Source organism: Athene cunicularia (assembly GCF_003259725.1).
Source record: "Athene cunicularia isolate RWA chromosome 1 unlocalized genomic scaffold, athCun1 chr1_part1, whole genome shotgun sequence".
Taxonomy (NCBI): domain Eukaryota; kingdom Metazoa; phylum Chordata; class Aves; order Strigiformes; family Strigidae; genus Athene; species Athene cunicularia.
In genome coordinates this window covers 74,576,360-74,601,555 of record NW_020799091.1, presented here as the reverse complement: position 1 = coordinate 74,601,555, position 25,196 = coordinate 74,576,360, and positions in this window count along the sequence as shown.

The following is a 25,196-nucleotide window of genomic DNA, read 5'->3' as shown; positions in this document are numbered from 1 at the left end:
GATATCACTATAGGTACAAGACAAAAGCCTCAGTGGATGTATGAAAAATTAGGAATGTACACATTTCTGGTTTATGAAGAAGTGGACAGCTTATCCTGGACAGGTCAATGAATGCACATACCCATATGAACTATATTAGTATTTTTATTCCCAAAACAGTAAATTCAATACAAACCTGCTTGAGGATTCTCACCTATCATTCAGCCATGAAAATTTTATTATAGAAAGTGTGACCCACATCATAGCATTTTTGGGGTGATTTTCTGCACACTTAATAGGCACAAATAATAGATATGATAATACTAGATATTTATATAGAAAGTAAATATTCTGCCATGTGAAAGAGTTATGAAGATTTCAGCAGGAACCCTAAAAAGTTTTAGCAGAAAAATGCCTGATAGCTATTGCATGAAACTTACATGTTCCCTCTCCACACTTGAATGACTACTTGGTCAGAGATCTTTTTATTCTTTCCTTTTTCAAGAGTAAATAGATCAAGTCTTAATTTATTAGAAATTCCAAGGATCCTATGAAATTTCTGACTACAGTAACTCTACCTGCATTCCTCCTTAGACATTCCTTATATCCATTTACTAGACCTTTTCTGATATATGATGCAGAAAGGACTCTGTTTTATAGTTTTTCACAGTAAGGTCTGAAGAAACCTACTGCTAGTCTAGGATAATGTAATTACCTAAAACCACTACAGTCTCATTGTAAAAGTAAGCTTAATTGCTATCCTGCTTCTTCAATAGAAGAATAATGTTTAATAATACAGTGACAATTTAGGGAAGCAGGAAGATTCAAGTAGGTCACCATGTTTTTCCTAGAAATATTCTTGAAATAATGATAGGATATAACAGAAGTAAAATTTGCCTCCCAAAGGGGAAAAAAATCGAATTTTTATATCTGTTAAAATATTAAAAACAAATTTCATCTAAGCTTATATATAAAGGCCTTTAATTGTGATGGTATTCAGAACACTGAAAGACAGAAACATTCACTGTCTTTTTTTAGAGTAAATTTTCAGACAATATGGTAGTTAAAGACTAAAAAGAAGGATACTATGTATTTTTCTGTGTATTCAACTGTGGAACACTAAAGCCAAGTTGTATGGAAACCATTATTTGCTCTCAGTAGATGGATGAGTGGAAGCCTGTCTACACAGTTAGATAATTAATTTTGTGATTTTAAGTATTTCTCATGGCTTACATGCCAAATGTCAAATTTGAATCTATATTTGCCATGCTAGAAGTAAAAACAAAACAAAACCAAAACAAAACAAAAACAAAAAAACCCACCAAACCCAAAAACTGTTTATACATTTTCGCTAGCATGCCTCTCTAAATTTTCTCTTCTACACAAATACCAAATGCCTTCTTTTCAGAGATAATCTAAGCAATAGCTACATTCTGCATTAATTCTAAAGCAGACGCCTGACTTTTGTCTGACTGCCAGTCTTTCCTTATCATCTCCCCAGGTTTTCAACAGTGTACTGTTCTGATAGCAAGCATGTCACCTCTTGTCCAACTCCTGATATATTCATACTAATTACAGCAGCAGCTGGCTTCACTACTGCATTGGCATTTCATCCATATTGTATACTTTATTGGCTATTCACATCTGTAAGGATGTCCTGACATGGACCATTGCCCAATTCATTTTTGCTTTTTACTCTTAGATTCATAGAATCACAGAATGGTTTGGGTTGGAAGGGACCTTAAACGTAATCTAGTTCCAACCTCGCCTGCCACAGGCAGGTCCACCTTCCACTAGGTCAGGTTGCTAAAAGCCACATTGAGCCTGGTCTTAACACTTTCAGGGACAAGGCATCCACAAATTCTCTGGGCAACATATTCTAGTGTCTCACCAGTAAAGAATTTCTTCCCAATATCTACCCCCACAGTAAAGAATTTCTTCCCAATATCTAATATAAACCTATATTCTTTCAGTTTAAAACCATTACTCCTTATCCTATCACTACACTCCCTGATAGTGTCCCTCCCCATCTTTCCTGTAGGCTCCCTTTAATTCATTTATCTCACTTGTCCTCTTCCCATGTCTTTCTTAATTTATACATATGCAAAGTACATATGGACAGACAAGAACACACGTGCGCATATGCACACACACACAGAGCGCCTCTTCATTTAGGTTTAGCCATTCTCCTAAGTCTGAAGAACACTGCCTGACAGTCCCCTGAACAGATTGCCCTGGGAAACTATTTAAGACCCTGACAAGGCAATAAAACTTACTTTACTAAGAGAGAAGATATATGAAAAGAGTTATAGTCACAAGATCATGACAATACTCTTATGTATTGTCCTTCCCACACAGCTGCTCTGGCTCTAAGCACCAGGAAAAGCTTACCACAGTTTTCTTTCCAGAAAGAGTCAAAAAAATTACCTGGGGCACAAAGGAGCTGGGTGTGTCCTATAGGTTCCTCCTCACACTGGCTGTATGAATGGACTGTGGCATAAAACCATATTACAAACTAGTTATCTGGCACTTGAAAAGTAGAAAATCAAATAGGAAGAACACAGCTAGATGCTTATTGAATCATTCCTGCAATAGCTGAAAGACTTAGTTCAGCAGATGTAAATCTATCTGGGCCATGGTGGGATTAAGGAAGTTCAGAAAATGAGAAAGAGTGCCAAGGAACAAATTAAGAGTTTTTCAACAAGTGTTGAAAACAAACATAAGAGAAAGTTCTTACCGTGTACAGACCTTATGATACTGCTCCACAAAACTTCCAGAGAGGTTCTGAGATCACCTAGAAGGTATTTAATTATAACAAGGTCTGGCACTGCTAAATTTAGCAACTGCTGCTTTGTAACAGTGTCTGAATAGAAACATGCACAAACCAAATCAGTCAGTCTTTATACTCTTTGCACACAAAACTGTACTGTAGAAAAAATGTAAGATGTGGGGAGTTCATATTCAACTGCAGCAATTTGTGCAATGAAAAAAAAAAAAAAAAAAAAAAAAAAAAAAAAAGGAAAAAAACCAAACTCTTTTGCTCTGATTTTTTTAAAAGGAAATAGAAAATTTTTAAGCCAGTTTCCTGAAAGCACTTTTATTCTCAATCTTTTTTAAGATCATTTCTCCTTCTAGCCGTAGGAAGTTAGTGGTCCCAAAAGTTATTCCTGTCAAATATTTCTTCTGCACCACACAGAGGACAGAAGGCAGAAAATCTCCAAGCAAACAATCAGAAGCGGAACCATTTAAGCAGCTACCAAAAAACAGAATTCAAATCTTCAATCAACATACTAGGAAAGTTCATTTTTTAGGAAGTATGTCCTACTAAATCAAGACATCTGGTAGCCTTAGTCTCAAATGAGTATGCTTAGTAAATCTTCAGAATGTTTAAATTCTCACATAGGAACAAGAGGAGAGTTTTTTTGAAAGTTACTGCTCATAGAAGTATTATTTTCAATAATTTGCAAAGTGGTTGTATGCTTAAGATGTCTAATCAAAAAACTAAATCTCCTGTAGCAGTTTGGAACAGACAGCTCACAACAATCTGATAGTTACAATAGAAATTCTCAACCTAAGAAATTCAATGATGTTTTCTCACAAGCGAAGGCTATAAAATGCTCCTTTGTAAATAAAAAAGGTATGAACAAAATAAAATTAATATTTTAATGAAAACAAAGCAAACCTACATGCATAAAATTATTGTACCTCTATTAACTTCTGACTTAAAACTCTTTTATGCATAAATATCTTTAATTTTTATTGCAACATTGTAAGAACAGTTCCTTAAAGAATTATTATAGCCTCAAATGTTTCACAAACACCATAGGAAACGTGACATTTTTTTTTCTTTTGTGTACAGCATAGAATTTCTTCTGCTGAAAAAGGTCCAGTTGGTAAAATCCCAAATTACACAGGTATAAAAGAAATCATTGCCATGACTTGAAGTCTTAAATATTTTAGAAATAATATTGGTAAATTTTGGTTCTGTTATAATTCCTCAGCCACTACTTTATAAATGACAAGTAATGTTAATTAATATTTGATGTGATAGGCAGGTTTTAACAAGTGGGAAAATTGTCTCTTACTCATTGCTCCTTCCCTCTCCACCACACCTCCTCTTCAAGTCTAGCATTTAAATGGCAAATTAGTCATATGAACTATAAACAGTGATCTAAGTAGAAAAATATGTAGTTCAGATTAGGAAAACTGAGATTTCCATGAATACAGCATGGTTCAGTAATCAGGATATTCTCTTTTAAATTAGATTTGTATATGAGTCAAGATTAAGAAAGACGATATTTCACATCCTGTATCAAAATATCTCCTTAGAAACAGAACTTTGTTTTTTTTGATCAGATAATTTTCTGGTGTTGATTAGTTTTGAGGCTTATAATTTATTACCTTCTCCTATTGCAAGAATAAGGGGCCAAACAAGTGACAGACATAGACTGCAGTCTTTGAAAGAAGCTTGAGCAACTATCTTTTTCTAGGCCCAAGAAAAATTTTTCTACTGACAAAGGTCAATAAATTGTTAATGCTTTCTTTCATGTAGAAACAGTTGCCTCCTACTGTTGTTGTTCCAAAGCAGACTGAGGCACATGCAGATTTATTTCAGAAACAGGGGCCCCAATGCAGATGGATATAAAGAAAACCTGACCAAAATATATGTACTGCTACAGAATTTTCCAGTACCAGATTATAACAAATATCTTACTGCTAATGGAAGTTAAATTCATCTGGTATTATTATAATGGATTTATTTCTTTAGTCTGTGAACTTTAAACCAGTGCCATCTGCTATCCAAGCAATGCTTTTGACTTTCCTCCTTTCCCTGGTCTCTTGTGCTATAGAAATGTTGAGACCTACTCAGAAAAGGTAGTAAGGAATCAAAGGTTTACCTAGTAAATTCATTAAATCATTCACTTTAGTCAAATTGCTATCGTATCCAGACATTGCAGCAAGTGTTAAAAAACCCCCTTGATCTCTGTGAAGTGGCTAATCTAAAATCTTGGCAAATTTGATCTGAATCAGGTATGGTCAGACTCAATGATCTTAATGGTATTTTCCAACCCAAATTATTCTATGATCTTATGATAATAAGGAAACAATTTTCTTAAGTTTCTCTTCAAATATTTACTGAACTATCAGCATATGAGAGTGCATTTAGCAAGCCTTAACAGAAACAGGTCTGTTGTCTTCAGTGTATCCCATTCTCCTTCTGCCTTTATCTTTTTTACAGTCTCATAGCAGATTTTTATATTTTCATGTAACAAAGTCCTTCCTTACTTCTTATGGGTCAAATCATGCCATAACAAGGTTTCAATTGCATAAAAGTAAATTTAACATGATTATAACAGCAATATGTGATTGTTCCAACACTTGACCAGTGATGGCATGTAATAGTTTGTTAAAACACACAAAAATTATTCACAGATTCTTTTTTTAACGAAGCTTAAACTGATTAAAGCTTTCTTCTGTGTTTATGCATCCTGCATAACCCCAAACTTGCAGAGGGACATTCAGGCTGGCTATTTTTCTACTTTCCAGCATATAGCAGCCATGTAGTATGATCTTGTTAATATTATCTAGAAACAGATAATCTCTCTCTATATATATAACATGTTGCTCTCTTAAGCTCCTATTGATGCTTGCATGCCTGCATGTCACTGGTAAGAGAACATCAAATAATGATATTACTAAAGAAGCCTGTGGTAAGGATAATAACCTCGCACTCCCCAAAAAGGACCTGTTTCTGAATCAAGGAAAGTAATAGAAGTAAGTGAAAAATAAGAGTGACTTATGAAAAATATTAACAGAACATGTTGCCTGAAAGGGGAATCCAAGATTTTCTCTTTCAGGAACTGTTAGGAGACAAGGATTCCTCTTCCTCTTTTACTTTTTTCTTCTAATCTTCACTGTTTGGTAGAGCTTAGCCATAGCAGAATCAAGGAAGAGGATGAGGATTTATTTTCGATTCAAATTCAAAATTTATTATTCACAAAAATCAGAAAAGCAGAAGAAACATAGTTGAAAACAAGATTAACAGATATAGTTACCACAAAAGGGAAGTTCTGTGCCATGTAAAAGAGTCTGTTGTATGCTGCCCCTCTGGAAAATCCCAAGGGGTGGGTGCAGAAGGGTGCACATCTCTCCAAGATCCTGTGTCAGCTTCATGTGGGTGTATGGTTAAAGCATATTAAGCAGTATTGTGGGCAAGAACATATAGAGAGGAAAAGAATCCTAGATCCCAGTGTCAATAATAAGAATTTAGTTTCTTTAACTAACATTTACTTGTAATTGTGAACATTTGACTGTAGAAGCCTAAATTTAGATACCTGTAGCTATGCATGACACTGCTGGGGCTCTATTCAATTTCTAAAGCACAGGCAACCAGTGTCACTTGATGTAGCTTAGGACAGGGGTTGATAGGTAAGTCACGGGGTGTATAGGAAACCTGTGCTTTTCAGGAGTGGCTGAAGGAGGCTGGGAAGGATTTGCTAGGGCATCTCAAATGATATGAGTGTTCTACTAGATGGACCACTTTGAACCTCTATGCGTGTGCACTTCTCTAGTAACATTATAAAATGCAAAACTGTATTAGTAAGCTGTCTAAATTTTATTCCACATGTAATTAAACTGGTTTCAGTGGAACTATTTGCTGGCAAAGTTAAGGGTGAAAAAAAGTCCCTGGTTAATTGAGGATTTTTCAGATTTTCTTTCTAATTGTTGAATGAAAAAGATTACCTGGGTCTCTTAAGAATTGAACCCTAAAAAAAAAGACATTATTCCTTACTATTATTAATCATAATTCTGTTAAAATATGAGACTAATCCAGTCTTACTTTGAATAATTTTGTCCTAAATGTCTAAAATTGTTTAATTTGTATTTGGTATATCTTTACTTCTACATTTAGCTATAGATTCATTTTCATAGTCGATATTTTTTCCAGGTTTATTGCAAACACTTGGAAGATGGTGAATATTTTTAAGAGATTTAAGAAATCTAATTTGTTTCGATTACGTGTTTGTTTTGGCTTTATTTTTGTGATTTCCCCCAGCACTGTGAGATTTTTCAAGCAACCATACTTCTGGGCAGTGCTAGCAGTGATTCTATCTGTCTTGGCTTCTTAACAACTTTGATTTACATTAATCCATAACCAGCAGCTGGCATGCCTGTGTGTTGCCTTTTTCTTGTACAAGTCTACAGTGTGCCTGCATCCATTTTTGCTTAATCAGCCCATTGATCTGAACATAAATGCACACATGGAAGGAGACAAATCACTGATAATAAAACTCTCTTCTTTCACAAGTAAAAAAAATTCTCATCATTAATTAAGAAATTTTATTACTTTGTAGAATTTTATGGCATGTCCAGATTAGAAAATTTATATTTTTTCATTTGTATAAGATTTTAGTAGATTTACATATATATATGTATATATATATATATATATATATGTATGTAAAGCATGCTACAAAATAATCTTGATTATAATATGTATGATTTTGTAGCTTCCTTTCTTTTTAGATTTCCATAGTAGGGTTTAATATTTAGTAAACACAACTCAAGATACAAGTTCATCTCGATCCAGGCTAAGTGCCAAAATTGCACATGGTGGTGTCCATCTTGTTTTTACTCTAAATCAATGTTCTTAATTTTTTTCTAAAATTACAACCTTCTAATGCAGTAAGTTTCCTAAATTGATGTAGATTTTGATGTCTTTTATTTCTCTGCACAATACTGATATAAACCAGACTAAGAAAGGGCTGGCTTCTGGAAATTGACTGAGAAAATAATATATACTGATATAGCTGTGAAGTGCTTTTTTTCATCAGTGAACATCAGACTTTCCAAAGGTGAATGAACACATTAACTGCTTTTACTCTGTGAGTCCCATGCAAAAAAAACTTAATATGTCTGACACGCACAAAAATATATCACATAACTTGGAAAGATGAGGGTATGAAGAGGTATGAGAGAGATTTCTAGGTTCACTCTGACAGTAGCCCTGTTGTATGCTACTGAGCTACTTGCACGTATCACATCTACACATCCTGGAGCATCACCTGGTATTAGTCACTGCTGTTTCCCTTCCTCCCACAACAGGAGATTTGGATGGCCCAGAAGTCCCCATACCAGCCAAAAGGATGCAATTAAAAATCTTGTGAGCTGGATGTGGCTCAATAGCCGTAGTTTGGCCTCCTTTATGCAGCATGAAAGAAAATAACAATTGCTTAAGGCTTCATGGTGGAGATTTTTCCAGACTGAATAAAATAGTTGGATGTCTTTATTACTGCTTTCCCACGTGGTCTACATTTTCAATATGAACAGCATCCAGGTGAGTCACACAAAATAAAACATTTAGCACTCTTTGGTTCTTTAAAAGTAGTTACAATCCTGATTCCAATGCTAGTTGCTGTAAGTTAAAATTTCCATAATACACTGTTTCAGATTTGCCAGATAGAAAACTCAGGTATGAAAGCTTTTCTTCCATTGAAAATGTTGTGCATGTGCTAACTTTTTGATCATTAAAGGTACAAACTTTCCTGTAATGGAATTGGCACAATACATGAAAACCTAGAAAAGCTCCTTATATGTCCACCTTAATAACTTAAAGGAACTCAACTGTGTCATTATCATGTAATAAAATGTAATAATTTAACACAGAGTAATCCACTTTTTATCAAACTACATATAATACTGTTGTAGAAAGACAAAAAATTTTCTCTAGCATCAGCTAGAACAGTATTCTGAAAGAAAAAATAGAGATTATCTGAAGAAGTCGTATTTTTCTTTCTAATACACTAATGTATTTTTGACTTTATTTTTTATATGAATCCACTACTTACAGTGTTGTGGGTCACCCCCTTTCCTCTCTGCAAAATACACACAAGAGGTCCTCTCGTTGTAACAATGTTTTGTATTAAAGCAATCAAAGTACTGGAAGTGGAAAAAAATATTGGATGTATTTTTAAAGAATTCAGATTTGCAAAACCAGATTGTTCTTCTTGTCCTACCAAACTTTTTTGTGCGTCTGTCTGTCACAGCTAGAATTAAACTGATCTGCATCTCTTTACATGGATTCTGAAGTACTACTCAGTGTAAATAAAAACTAGACTTAGTTCTGAACCCCTCTGAAATCCTTCACAGCAATGAGATGATTTATGCAGGTTAAACAGAAATCCTTTTACTTGTGCCTATATTTGTCATCATTTTTACAAATACATCCTAATAGGCTTATATTTCCACATGATTTGATGGGGGTTTTGGTACCAAATAAAACTTTTTTTCCCCCCCTTTTTTTTTTTTTTTTGTTGTTGTTTTTTTGTTGTGGTCTTTCATAACAGTGCACTTTGTGGAAAATAAAAGCCTTTTTATTTACATTTTAGTAAAATTGTATTTTGCTTTAATTATATATTTCATAATATATGATGTAATATAGTGCTTTAAGAAGGACAAATGATAGAATGTTTCTGTAAGCTAAAGATATTCAGGAAAGCAGATCAGACTTACTTTCAGTAGTGCAGCTGAAGCTTCATCTTATTTTGGTCATTTTTGCATATTAGGTAATACAGTATGCTACCTTTAAAAATTTCAGCACTTAATATACTTCATATATATCTAAAAATGAAAAAGAATAGCATTGTGTACACATGGAAAAAAAAACCACTTCTGTGTTTCTCTCAAAATGAAAATATTTTATGTCATGATTGCAGAAGCAAAGTCAGGATTTTTTTCAAATAATTAAAAATATACTCTTCTATCAGAATGTAAAAAAACTTTAATTTTTTTTAGTGTGACAGCCTGTGATGGAGGCTATGGTTGTAGTGTATTCCTCATCTTCTCTTGGAGATATTAAGGAAATATTTAAAATAAAAAAAAAACACAAAAAAAAAAAAAAAAAAAAAAAAAAAAAAAAAAAAAAAAAAAAAAAAAAAAAAAAAAAAAAAAAAAAAAAAAAAACAAACCACACACACTATTCTGATCTGGGTTGCTCCCACACAAATAGAACATTTTTTCCCCTCTTTCTACATCCTTTATCAAACACTTGGCAGTCACTTCAGGCTGTGCATGAACAGTACAGGCACAGGTCTGTTGTACAGCATATATGATATTTCTTGCCTGGATTGCCACAAAGACGATTAAAAGATCAGAGCTCTTCTCATAAGAAAAGAGGTTGGACTGTTCAGCCTCTAGAAAAAAAGTCTCAAGGGCATCTTATCCATGTGTATAAATACCCAACTGGATAAGTAAATAAGGCGGAGACAGACTCTGCTCAGTGGTGTCCAGGGATGAGAAGAAATGAACAGAAACTGAAATACCGGAAATTCCATCTGAACATAAGAAATACACTGGAACAGGCTTCCCAGAAAGGTTGCAGACACTTCATCCTTGGAGATATTCAAAACTCAACTGGATATAGCAATATGCTCTACCTGACCCTGTTCTTAGCAGGGGGTTTGGACTAGGTGATCTCTACAAGTCTCATCCCACTTCAGCCATTCTGTGATTTACAAGATGTGGTACATTCAGAAAAGCAAGTTGCTTTTCGGGGACTCACCTAGAGATGAGATGTACTGTGTTAGTCAGCAAGTGCAGCACTAACTAGCGAGTCTTTGGGGATGATGCTGCAGGAAGGGGGCAGTCTTACTGAGAGTTTCCAAAGAGGATCCTGTGAGAAATAATGGATAAAGGGAATAACAGGAAAGATCCTCTATCTGTACTTCTTAAGTAACACAGAAGAGCAACGAAGAGAAAAAGCAAGTTTTCAAAAAATAGATTTATCTCTTAAAACTGTGTCTTTCATTTCTGGAAATCATTTATTTGCCTGTAACTCTCTATTGCTGGCTCAATCTTTATCTTTGCCTCTACCATCTTCCCATATATTTTTGTGTAAAAACAATTTAAATATTCAAATATTGCCATTCTTTTAATGGTCACACAGAAGGATAATTACAATTTAGATTGATACAAAGGCACAAAAGTGTATTCTTACTTTTTAAAGTAATAATTGATCAGTTAATTATTTGACATTAAATACAAGTTAAATATTTCTAACTCTGCAGATTAGGAGTCTTTTGGGTGAAGAACTGGCTGAAGGGAAGGGCTCAATGGGTTGTAATGAAAGGGGCTACGTATGGTTGGCAACGAGTCATCAGTGGTGTTACTCAGGGTTTAATTCTAGGGCCAATTCTGTTCAATATATTTATCAACTATCTGGATGCAGGAGTTGAATGAACTATTGTTGGGGGAGGCAGCGGGTCTGCCACCAACCTAATTGAAGAAGAGTTTCACCTTGCTAAGATTCCAGTGTACCCTTGAAAAGGGGGAAGGTCTGCTGAATAAACAACATTAAGAGGAACAACGAGCAAGGAAGCAGGATGTAAGAGCTGCAGTCTCACACCTACTGAGGAGCAGATTAGAAGAGTAAAGATTAACAGATAGCAATGTTAATGTTAAAAGATGACTATGTGACCAATCAAATGAATACACGGTTTTATAAAGCAGATATAAGTGTTTGGAAAATAAAGATATGGACATTTTGCCTGCAACATTCATTTGCCATATCCATCTGTACCATGACACACTATTAACAAGTTGGCTGATGATACCAAACTGGGAGATGCTGTTGACTCTCTGGAGGGACAAGAGTCCTTGAAGAGAGATTTAGATAGATTGGCGTATTGGGCAATGATTAATGGGATGAAATTTAACAAATTGAAATACCGGATTCTGCACATAGGATCAAGTAACACTGGGCACACATATAAATTGGGAGGGAAGTGTCTGGAGATCAGCCCTGCAGAAAGGAATCTGGGAGTGCTGGTCACCAGCAGGGTCAGTGTGAGCCAGCAGTGAGCCCTGGCAGCCAAAAGGGCAAAATGCATCCTGGGGTGCATCAAACACAACACAATCAGCTGGCCAAAAGTGGTGGCTATCAGCATTGTTGTGGCCTCACCCTGAGTCCTGTGTGCAGTTCTGGGCCCCATGATTTAAGAAGGATATGAAAGTCCTTGAATGTGCCCAGAGGAGGGCAACAAAGCTGGTGAAAGGGCTGGAAGGCTTATGTTTGGGCTTGTCTAGTTTGGAGAAAGGAGGCTGAGGGGCAACCTCACTGCTCTCTGCAGCTTCCCGAGGAGGGGAAGTGGAGAGGGAGGTGATGAGCTCTTCTCTCTGGGATCCAGTGATAGCACACATGGAAATGGCTCAAAGCTGCACCAGGGGAGTTTCAGACTGGACATTAGGAAACATTTATTTACTGAGAGAGTGGTCAAACACCATAACAGGCTTCCTATAGAGGTGGTCAATGCCCCAAGCCTGTTCCAGTGGTAAGAGGCATTTGGACAATGCCCTTAATAACATGCTGTAAATTTTGGTCAGCCCTGAACTGGTCAGGCAGTTGGAACGGATGATATTGTAGATCCCTTCTGACTGAAATTATTCTATTCTATTCTATTCTATTCTATTCTATTCTATTCTATTCTATTCTATTCTATTCTATTCTATTCTATTCTATTCTATTCTATTCCATGGTATGATATGCTACACTATGTCTTGATTTTTCATAGATAAGTTACCACATAATTTGTATGCAGACCGCCAGAAAAGGCTGCTTGTAATATGAAAAGTCAAACAATTAGGATTACAAACAATTTATGTTATCTTAGGGGTTTTTGATTTGTTTTGTTTTGTTTTGTTTTTTAAATTAGACTAATGGCCAAAACCCCTATGTTTTCTCTCGTGTAAATTGTGGCCAATAGAGGAAAACATGTAAATAGACATTTTCCATACAAAACCATAGAAACATCACATAATCTTTATAGCATCAGCAAATAGGCTTTAAATGACTTCTAAACCCACAACCCTCCTTTTAAACATATACCAATGTTATTATATTTACATAAATATGAAGTTTAGCTTTTTCTAAATGTTACTTTCAAGTCTATGAGCTTTTATTTAAGTGATATGATGTGTAAGTAAAGAAGACAGATCTTTAAAGTGTAGCTACACAAATTCAAAAACGGTTTTGTGCAGAGTAATTTATAAGCATGGAAATAAAATTTTTCCACCTGGTTGCACCTTGTCAACCAGTTTTCATCTGATGCCATAAACAGAATAAACAAGTTTGTGTCTTCTCATGTCTACCCAAAATACATCAGTTCTTTTGGGTAACAGCCCTCAGGGAGACAAATAAGGAGTTCCAACATTACTACTTAGAAATTTTAGAGAACAAGCAATTTATAAAAGTAAATATTTTTCAGATAAATGTCACTTTAAAATGTCAATTTGAAAATATTTAAATTTTTTTTTTTTTTTTTTTTTTTAATTTATAGCCTCCAGAACTGACTTAAATTCTCCCCTGCAGATTCTGTAACAGTGAGGGAAACACTTTGCTGTGAAGATGGTTAGGATTTCTGTTGGAGAATGACTTGCAGAGAGCAAGGCCATAGCTCCCTGCAGGAGCTGGTTGGCCATAGCTCCCTGCAGAAGTCGGTCCCAGCCACCTGAGGTAAACAAAGGAAAGAACCCAGGGTACATTATGTAAACAAGGATGAAGACCCAAGGCTCAGTTGTGCTAACGAGGATTGTTGTGAGAACACAGAGATAAGTTGGGGCGCATTATGACCTTGGGGGTGAAAGCAAAACAACCCTGGGAGAGAAGCAGGTTCACAGCAAGAAAGATGTTTATGCATACCAGAGATGCTACAGGGGGCTGGGATATTATAATGTGACTTTTTGAATGTACCCAATGGCTGAGATATTATAATGTAGTTTCTTGAATGTATCCAATAGAGTTGCAAGTAGTGTATTGTAGACTGCTTATATAAGGTGTGATTTCTTTCAATAAAGTTGAAGCTTGCTCTATCATTCACATTGAATCGGCTGCTTGCTTCCTCTGCCCGCCGCAGATTTCCATCAACCACCTTGTAGCAAGTCAGTGCATTACCTTATCTGCACAGAGACTTGCTGTGCAGTTCCTCAGTCACCCAGGAAAATCATCCCCAAACGTGCTGGATATATACATAAGCACAGTCTTGATCACAGCTAGACCCATGTTGTAACTATAGGACAAATCTGAATGTTATCCTTATATTGAAACTGTAATTTAAAAGCCATAGCATAGGATAGTTATGAAGTCATGTCGTGAGACAAATTATAATGAACTTATCTGAGACTATTAGAGCTTGTATTTGAGCCTGGTTCATTGTATTATTTCAAATTATGTACTGAATTTATTCTGTACTGTAAAAATTTCTGAATTTATCTACACAATTTCCAGACAGAAATTATTCTGACATTATTTACTACTTTATTTTCAGATACCAGTGAAATTATAATACAGTGAAGAATAGTAGTGCTAATATCTACCATACCTCTATGCAAATAGATACATAGTATGCAATATGGTACAACTCTCAAATTACAAATTACTTAGTAAGTGCAGTTGTCTTCTTAAAGGTGACTGAGTGAAAAAATATTGCAAATAGAGGTATTAACTTTTTTGTTGTTGTTGTTGTTGTTTTAAAGGAGGAAGTAATCTTTAACTGATTTGGATGGAAGTTAGTTTTTTGAGTTATCAATAAATATTCAATTAAATATTTGAAGTTTAGTAGTTAAAGATCTATATTTATTAAAAAAAAAAAAATCAAAACAAAAAAATCAGCAGAGAAGATATCCTAAATCAGAAATCTTTTTTTTACAGATATTAGAGAGCCGTTGACTTCACTGAAAAGTGCTGTTATAGTAAAGAGTAAAGAAGAAGTTTCTCTTAGACAAAACGTACTGCATTTTGCCTACTGAATACACAGCTTTGAAGTTGTTTTTAATCACTTATTTCTTTGAAGAACAGATCACTATAATAAAATTCAGAATAACTTTCCTTAGATTAAATGGTGCAGTTCAGATTTTATAAACAATAGAGATATGTTTATTATACCTTTGGTAAACTATGTGGGATAACACCCCTTACTGATCAGCATAACCAAAAAAGTATTTTATAATTTTACATGTTCATTAAAGTAATTATATGTAATATAAAAATGAATTTATTATTTACTTTCCTGAAACATTTTATTAAAGGTCATATGTTGTCAGTTTAATAACATGCTGTCATTTTAAAATAATCACCCCGTTAAGAATACTAAAATGTGTATACTTCCCACAGCGTAAAGTGATTTTTTTTATATGAAACACTTTAATAACAAGAATTGAAATTTATGTTAATTTTGTTGAAACTGTTGATACAAAGAAGGAAAAGTACTTATAATCAGTGTGTTGTGTATTCTAAATCATTTTAATTCATAGCCTCTAAATGTAGTGCTATTCCTTATTTAAATGGCATTGAAAAATACTGTAGACAAGTACCCTTTTTTAAATTTTTTTAAATTATTTTGTTGCTATTAAGAAGAAATAGCACACCAATAAAATCATCTAGGTAATTCAGTTACGTACTTATAACAGATGTGTGTTACTATATAATTGAAATATCAATCATTGCAGATGCAAGGCACTTCCTTCTCAAATAAAAAATGTCAAGAAAGCACATTATAACAATCTTTTTGTTGCTTATCAACAGAGATGATAATTGCAATAATTGAATGATCATCACTAGTACATCTTTATTGGATATGACATGATTTGAGCATTAAAGTTCCTATCTGAAGATCACAGGTACTACTGTATTCATGACACTTAGATATACAGGAGATGTAGCCTGTATACTGAGATATCTCCAAGTTAGATATAGGAGAAAAAAAAAAAAAAAAAAAAAAAAAAAAAAAAAAAAAAAAAAAAGAGTACATCTGGTCCAGATTTTTTTTTTTTTTTAGTTATTTTGTGCATTTTGGTGGTTTGATTTTATTTTAAAGACTTGCAATTAAACTCCAGCAATGAAAAGTAATTGAAATACAGTCTTCACTACATATAGAACTGACTAGTTTTCCCCAATAGGAAATGAAAAATATGGAGATTTTTGAATGCCCATCTCTTCCTACATCCTGCACACCTATGTCATGCCTATACTACTTTTTCGGTCCTCTTGGGCTAAAGTGAACCTCTGTTGGAGAGACAACCCTCATCTCTTTTTTAGAATATCATTCTAACTGTGATGCTGCTGTCAAGATTTTTGGTATAGTTTACCAGACCAGGATTTTCTTTGACATTTATGCTGGTTTTGTTTTGTTTTGTTTTGTTTTTTAATTATTATTATTTCAAATTAATCAAAATTCAAAATTCCAAAATTAAGTCTACCAAATTAATATTTTGTCCATAATTTTGTGTAACAGATGGTCACCACTGTGATATAGTTTTTTTGATATCTGTACACAAATTTAATCTACGTCTGATTTTAGGCATTGAAGAAGGATCTCTGAATTTTAGACAAAATACTATGTGAGTGTTTCCACTTCAGACTTGTAACAAGGAGCCACAGTCAGCCTTTGATGTGTTCAGGTGCTAGGATTATGCCTATGAAAACAAGATAACCAGATAAATTATAATGCTATAACTTTCTCTTCCACGCAAGATGTCAAGATTTGGGAGCAGCTGTACTAAAATATTCCCTAGGGTCTACAGATATGGCTTTTAGATTTAATTGTGTATATGTTGCACCCAGGGTATTCAAAAACATGCATGTGTGGTGGATGTGCAAGGAAGGAAGAGACCAACTGCAAGCATGGATATTTGTAAAAAAAAAAATTAAAACTTCTGCTGTACATTATTTCCAAACTAAAGAGATTAAAGCTTTTTTTTTCTTCGTTTTCTTTCAGAGAAAAAAATCTTGATAATAAGATACATGTATATTTTTTTGTTTGTTTGCTTTTTGCTAATTTTTATTGGTCACTTATAATTTCAGATAAGTGATATGTATTCAGATTTCAAAGAGAGTAGGACAGAATGAAAAAACTGATAAAACCACCCACATTTCTCATGTTTCGATCACTTTATATGACATGCATCTTAACGGGAGAAAGTCATTGTATCTCATACATTGTGCCTACATATGTCTGCATATTCAAGATATTTCATAAAATCAATGGCCCTTTAAATTCCCTCATTTATTTTATAGAAAATCATACTATTTTATAAGACAATGGATATTAATTAAATAGGTTTTACAACTGCAAAAATTTTTTTGTGTAATGCATGGAATACATTCCATTAAAGACATAATAGTAATTTTTGCCATTTCAGTTTCATAGCCTCTACTTCTCACTTTTTGGCCAAAGAACATACAAACCTATATTTATGTTGTAACAATATATTATGCATGGGGACAGTGAAAGCTGTACCCAGGAAATTTTCTACCTTCTTGTAATGTCTTTTGAACTGTTTTGTCTTTAATAATACTCCTATATTACTGCAAGTAGCAGTAGCAACAGCAGCAGTAGTGTCATTATTATTTATGTTGTAATATCAGTATTGATGCACCTGAAAGTGCTTGTATTTCAATCTAATAAGGACGTGCTTTTTGCCACTGCTGAAATCTGGCTTCCTGTGGTGACTTTTGGAATTTTGATATTTGCATCTCAAAATTATTTACAGTTAGACATTTCTGAGAGAAGGTGAGGGGAAAACTTAACCTGACAATATTTAAAAACAAATCCAAAAATCTTATAATAACTTCAGTAATCATATGTAATGCAAACAGGAACAGCTGGTAGAGACATAGAAATCTTCTGACCTATGGAATTTAGCTCAAACTAGAAAATTTTTACTTCATAAGATTTATTTTTTTTAAAGTGACAATTGCAAATCTTATTTTAATGTTTAACTTAAATTTACTATTTATCATATGAATTTGTCTGTTAATAAACATGGTAACTGCATAGACAATTCACTCTCTTTTGAGAAGAAGATGTCTACAAAAAAATGGAGTATCATCACTGGGGAAATTAGTAGTCTGAGTAGTCTTACAGCATTAATTCAGTTTTCTAAAGGGAAAAAACTGCAGAGGCTGTTTTGGAAAATGAAGGTACCAGCTATAAAGACCAATTTCTGATTGTAATTCATATACTGTCCATAGAAAGGACAATGCACAGGTTACTAGAGATTTGAGATGTCAACAGTATTTGAAAGATGAAAAGCATGAGCTGCTTTGTCCATTACTGTGAAGTGGTAACAGGCTAAATGCGTACACCAATAGAAAAGGAAGCTCTGCAATGTCTGTATCAAAATTAATGTGCACTGAAAGAGACAGAAGTTGTGGGCAAAAATATTATCGGATTGTGTATGCAAAGACTGTATCAAATTGTATTTGCAAAGGCAAGCAGATCGAGAATGCTGTCATCCTTAATAATGAAATCTCTAACTTCTGAACTCTGACATTCTCTTAACATAATTTTTCAATATAGCCTGTAATGTATAATGCATATATGCAGAAAAGGCGGTTCTGACAGTAACATGTTCTCACTTTATCTGTTGTTAGATATTTCTTTTCTCAGAAAACTAATCAAACCCAAACGTATTTCATAATTTACAAGAGAAGTGAATTGGCTTTCTTCTAAGAGTCTTAACTCCTTTTTGTTACTTTTAAAACAGCTATCTGTGCCAGTTAATTTTACTTTGATTTACATTTATATACTACATTCTTATTTTTGATTGTCTGAAAGCAAAGGGAAGTCAAATACATAAAAATGTTCAATTAATCTCTGTCTATTCTGCTCTCACAGATATGGTAAAAGGTGATGCTTTCAAAGAATATTTTTATATTGCAAAGTTGTCTTTTTCTATTACAAAGGTGATCTGTAGTGTCAGAACAAAACTGTATTAAAATAATTTAAAAAAACCCAACTCCTAGGAGTATCCGTCAGAATTGACATTTAATTTGTATTCCACCAGAACATTTTAACCTGCCATCTTATTTCAGTAAACAGATGGTGTAGCATTTAGTTCTCAGCTGTCAAGAATGTTGATGGGCTCATCATCTTTGGCACAGTTTGTGTTGTACTTTTAAAAAAATAACACTTTACGCTAATTGACAGAAATTACACAATTCAACAATGCACCCAATGCTCAGCACAGAGGGATGCACTATATGAAGTTAGTGTTTCACTAACTTCAGTTAGTAACTTCAGTTTTCTGATAGTCTGAGAGATTTCAGGTCAAGAAGCATTGGTCATTTCATGGATTTGATTTGCCTGAACTTTGTCTCTTTAAGACTAAATGTCTGAGATCCGTTTTACTTTTTTTAATATGTAAAATGTGTAGATTGTCCAGGCAGCTTAAGGAATTTACCTTGCTTAAGGGAATCCTGGAGATTTATATACATATCAATAAGAACATATTGTAGCTGGGGAAAAAAAAAAAAAAAAAAAAAAAAAAAAGTGATTTTCTGTATCTTTAATCAGTGTGATTTTAGAACCTATTAGAAAGGTAAGTTACAAAAGAACTGCTTTGTTTTTTAGCAACCCAGCATTTGAGACACTGAGTCCCATTTTATCCTTCCTCTGCTAGATGCATCCATGACATCTCAGACTTGTACTTCTTGTGTAAATAAACTATTATATTGCTCAAAGTACAGGATAAACCCACTTCCACTTGAAAAACTTTCTCAATGATAAAAAAGACCCTATTTTCCCCAAAATACACACTGCCTGAAGACAACAATTGAGTATAAATTGAGGTTTCAATAACTTTTTCAGAAAGAGTCAAAGCTAAAGTGTTTTAAAATTATTTGCTGATTTTACATACAAGATTTTTAACTGTTTAAACAGTGAACCATGAAATATAAAATTGCACTAAACAAAATAACAAGAACAGAGATCAAATAAGTTACTGCTTCATAAAGTCTTATCCAAGAGCTCATTGACTCAAAAAGAGATGGTGTAGGACCCAAGCAGTATCCAAATCTTTCTAAATGAAGGGTCATTTCTGAAAAGAATAACTATCAATTTATTGGAAGTGGAACTCTGATGGTTCTTATTCAACCAGTTCAATCTGTATTGTACATATTTGCTCAGCGTGTAACAATTTAGGTAGTTTAGCTATGTTCACTTAACTGTATAATAAATCTGTGTTCACCACATAGAAAAATAAATTGTGTTTACAGAAAATAATAGGCTGAATATTAACCCTCCAGCATGTAATTTCTAGACCTGTATTAAAACAAGCTCTAAAGCTCTGAAATTATTAATCTTTACTAACCTGAGAAATTTACTGTGCAGCAATAACTGTTGGCTAGAAAAACAAAAACAAAACCAACCCACACCACACTGAAAATCTATGCAACTTTTTCAGGGGATTATCTACATATTAGGGAACACATTGAAAATACCCACTGATAACAATCATTGTTGTCAGTCACCTAAATTATGTTGGGTTTTTTTTTTTTTTAAAGGTAGTTATCAGGTTCAAACAAAGTAGACTCTAAAAGAGAACAGTGAGCAGGATCAGAGAAGGTGTTGAGAAAGAAAAGCAAAAAGAGGAGAAAAAACCCTGAGAGGCATGGTTACAGAACACTTTTTCACCAAGTTTAAAAATTAGAGGAAAAAAATATTTTCTCTATGTAGTTAGACTGATAGAAAGGACTCTTAAGTGTGTTTTGAAAACCATATTTCATGCTGAAGTCACTATGCAGTTTAAACTCCTGTTGAATTCAAGAAAAGTATACACAGCTGCAAAAGCTGAATTGGAGTTTTAAGATTAGTTATATATTAATTCAGAAATACAAATTACTAAGTAAAATTTAGTATTATTTTAGTATTGGGTTTGGGTTTACCATTTTAATGTAAAATAAATTTCCATGTTATCTTTCCAGTTACCCCCAAAATTTTGTAAGCAATACTACTAAAAAAGTACCAAATTTCTTCACTTTATCCTTTTAATTTGAGACTACAGTTTTAAAAAGATTTCACAGCAAATCTACAGAGAATGCATTGTAGTCTGAGATAGCAAAACGATGTATTCAGGTGTTAAGTGTGCAGTAAAATGTATTATAAGGTAAGATAAAAACAGTGAAATTCAGTTCAAGTGCTTCATTGCTTTGCATATATTCTCAAGATTAACATACCAATGTCTATAGGAAACAACAGGAAAACTAGTAAAATTTTACAGCTTTTTTTCTCATACTTGTTCAGAGTCTCAGATTTATTTTGTTTTTTTAATTTACTAAGGGCTCTCCAGTGTGATTCAGCAAAGTGCTCAGTTTCAGCATGCTCTTAACTTAGAGGGTATGAACAGTCTATACCGGTCCATATGACAAAAGAATCTTTGACGTAATTACTATTAATGTTTGGTTTTGTTGTTTTTGTTTTGTTTTGATTCTTTCCACAGCACAAAACAGTTTCAAATGTGGAGTCCAATTTCTTTGACAACAAAAGAATTTAAGATGTTTTGGTTGGTAATGTATTATGCAAAAGTTCTGCCTGGCCCCTTTATAGACCTGTTCTGTCATATGCATAGTTTCAATATATTCTGTAATAAGTGTATATCTGAAAACTTCAACATCTCATGAAGTTTTCCTGAATATTTGTTAACAGTATGTGTATATCATCTGCTTCTCTTTGGTATTTGTTGAATGGACAAACAGCCCATGGAGTTAACTCATGTACAAAATCCACATAGAAGTCAGTACAGTTTGTGTTGCAGATGATGTAGCTGAAACATAGTGTCTTTCCTCTCTCACTACTCGGTTGTTTGTTTTTTTTTCTCTTTGCCTGGATTATCATTCTACTTTCCCTGCAGGAACTTCCCTCCTAAGAATAACTTCTCATTTATCTTCATTATTTTTTCTTTTCATAATGAATCATGCAATATGAAGAACAATGGGATGTTACACAGACGTATAAAAAATTTTAGATTCTTTTAGCTTTTCAAAACACCTTAAAGTACTTGGAACACTTGTTACTTTATATTAGAGCTAAAATATCTGGAAAGATTAGCATCCAAGTACAACTGAAGAAGTTCTGTATACACTCATACTGATCCAAATTTGTGCATTTTATATGGTGGCAAAAGATATCAGATGACATTTAATTAGCAATATTTTCTTTTTCAATACTTATCACATATTTCTGTGGCTGCATATTAGGCCCAGAAACTATAGCCATAGACCAGGACTTGACAGTTCCAGCTGCACTAAAAAGCAGAAGGACAGCCCTTTTAATACTCCTGAAAAATCTTTGGTGATGTAGGTGATAACACTGGGGAGGAAGCCTTGTATAATAATGGTATAAATCTCATAAAAATACATTGGCTTGTTTTTTTTAAGTAACAGACACCATCTTTTTTAACATATTTTTTATGAAAAGGAAATCTTAACTTTCTTTTGAAATAGTGATAGTCTAATAAAACGGACTCTTTATAATATTTTACAAAATAATAAATGGTCCCAATAGAAAAATGTTCAACCAAAACTCTTTAAATAGGAAAAAACCCTAAGTCTTCTGGAGTCATAAATCTCTTCCTCTGTTCTCTGAGCACTTAGAGTATTTCAGAACTTTCAAAAACTGATAGGAATTTTGAGGTTGTGCATATCAAGTCTAAGGACCAAAATAAAGACCAAACACATGGTTAAAACGTGCTCTTGTTTACAGTCTCTCACTTAATCTTTTTTTCCATAACATTACCACTGTAAAATGGCTACCACATTTCTAATCCAAAGACAGACAGATGAATTACAATTCAGCAACAGAGTGAAGCAGACAGCCTGCTCGCTCTGCTGTTGCTGAAAAGTCAAAAAATGAAAGGTTCTCTGTAAATGTAAAGTAATATTACAGTTGATATGTCATGTGCGTTTGCATAATGGAATTATTTAAATATAGTAAGTGAAAACTGGAGGCAACAATTTGCTTTTAAATATCTATGGAAAAATATTGTAAAATATTTAGTCAGCATTATGTATCTGTATTAAATACTCTTCCTACAATCACATTATAGAAAATATGTCAATATATTTATATATTTCCTTATTCACTGAAATTTTATCAAATATACCTTTCTATACTAAAATAAAACATAGGTACTAAGGGAGTTCAGGATCCTGTGAGGAGAGAGCAGGGATAAAAGCAGGATCACAACCCTGGACTTCAGGAGAGAAGACTTTTGTCTCTTCAGCTATCTCCTTAGAAGAATTCAGTAAAACTACAGAGAGAATAGAGTCCAGCAGAGCTGAATGATATTCAAGGATCAGTTCCTCCAATCTCAAGAGTTGTCTTCCTTGAAGAGCAGGAAGTCAAGCCAAGGTGGCAAGAGGCCTACATGTATGAAGAAGGAGTTTCTAACAAAATTCAGACATGAAAAGGAAGTATACAGGAGGTGGAAGTAGGTTCAGGTCTTGGGAGGAATATACAAACACTGATGTATATATACAAATGTCTAATGTGCATTAATGGAGTTAAGAAAGCCAGAGACCACCTGGACTTGAAACTGTCAAGGGCTGTGAAGGCCACAAGAAAGGCATCAAGAGGTACATCAGCTGCCAAAAAAAGAAAAAAAAAAAATCAGGAAAACTTGGGCCTACTGCTGAATGCATCAGGGTTTTGGTGGTAGAAGACAAAGAAAAGATAGAGCTACTCAGTGCCTTTGTTGCTCCAGTCTGTCTTGGTAAGAGAAGCCTTCAAAAATTTCAGACCCTGGAGCTCAGAGAGAAAGTCTAGCACCTGCAGAGGAACAACCTCTTGCATCAGAGCATGCTGAGGGGCAACAGACTGGAAAACAGCTTTTCAGAGGAGAACCCAGCAGTCCTGGTGAGCAACAAATTGAATATAAGCCAGCAGTGCATCCTTGTGGCAAAGAAGGCCCCCAGCACTATTCAGAATGTTGCTAGCAGGGGAAGCAAGAGGATTCTTTCCTCTACTCAGCTCCACTGAGCCCTCATTTAGCTTGCTGGATTCAGTTCTGGGCTCCCCAACTCAAAAGAGTCATGAATATACTGGAATGAGTCCAGCAAAGTGCCACAGAGATGATAAAGGTTTTGGAACATCTCTCATACAAGGAGTTGATAGAGCTGGGACTGTTCAGCCTCAAGAGGATAAGGCTCAGAGGGATTTTTATCTTTGCATGTAAATAGCTGATGGAGTGTAGTAAAGAAGAGTGAGCTAGGCTCTTCTCAGTGGTGTCCAGGACAGGACAAGAGGCAATGGGTACAAACTGAAAATCCACCTGAACATAAATATGGTTCATCACCATGAGGGTGACTGAACAATGTAACAGGTTGCCCAGAGAGGTTGTAGAGTCTCTGTCCTTGAAGATATAAAAACTCACTTGGACATAGTCCTGAACAACCTGCTATTGTTGACCCTGCCCTGAGCAGAGGAGGATGGACTAGATGTCCTCCAGAGGTGTCTTCCAGCCTCATCTGTTCTGTGGTTCTGTGACTGCAAACACTGATGTTGACTCTGAGTAACAGGCTGAGTAAGATGACCTCCAGAGATCCCCTTCAACCTACATTATTTTATGATTCTACAAAGACACTTGTTCAACCATAATTTTTATAATCAATAGAGAAAAATGTAAGAATAAAAATAATAAATTAAAATATAGTTAGTTACATTTCAGTTAGCTTTCTTTTGTATGTTCTCTCTGTTTTTGAAGTACAGGATTGTGTGAATAAATTTGTATTTATTTTAAGATATTATTTTTTAACCTATTGGCTATCAGACATTTTCAAAGGAAGTCTGAAGCAATCAGTCACTATTTCATGTAACAAATGCAATATGAATCCATTATAAATTGGCAAGCTTATTTATTCTAATGGGTAATAATTATTACTTCTTTTAATAATTACTTTCTAATATGTTATCCAATACTTTCTATTATACTTTGGATGCAGGAGGCCCTTTTCAGAGGAGATACTCATATGGAAAATAGTTGTTAGCATGTATCAGGGTTAGTTATATTCTTTGACCTTGATCTATTTTTCTTTATTTCCATGTAGTATCCAAATTAATCAATTTTTTAAAATGTATTTTCACTGAAAAGTGTGAAATATATTATTATGATACCAATAGTATTTATTCTATTCTGATCTTCTACTCAGTGTGGACTTTAAAAGTGTCTCAATGATCTTCATGTCAGTAACTTGTGATAAACTTTAGATCAGCAGGAACCTCAAATTTTCTGGGCAAAAATTATATTCTCCAAGGGATGATTAAAGAACTACATGCTCTCTGAAAGATTCTTTCCTATAGGCTTTTTTTTCCAGCTAGGAGTGGTTTTTTTTGGTTTTTTTTTTTTGGGGTTTTTTTTTTGTTTGTTTTTTTGTTTTGGTTTTTTTT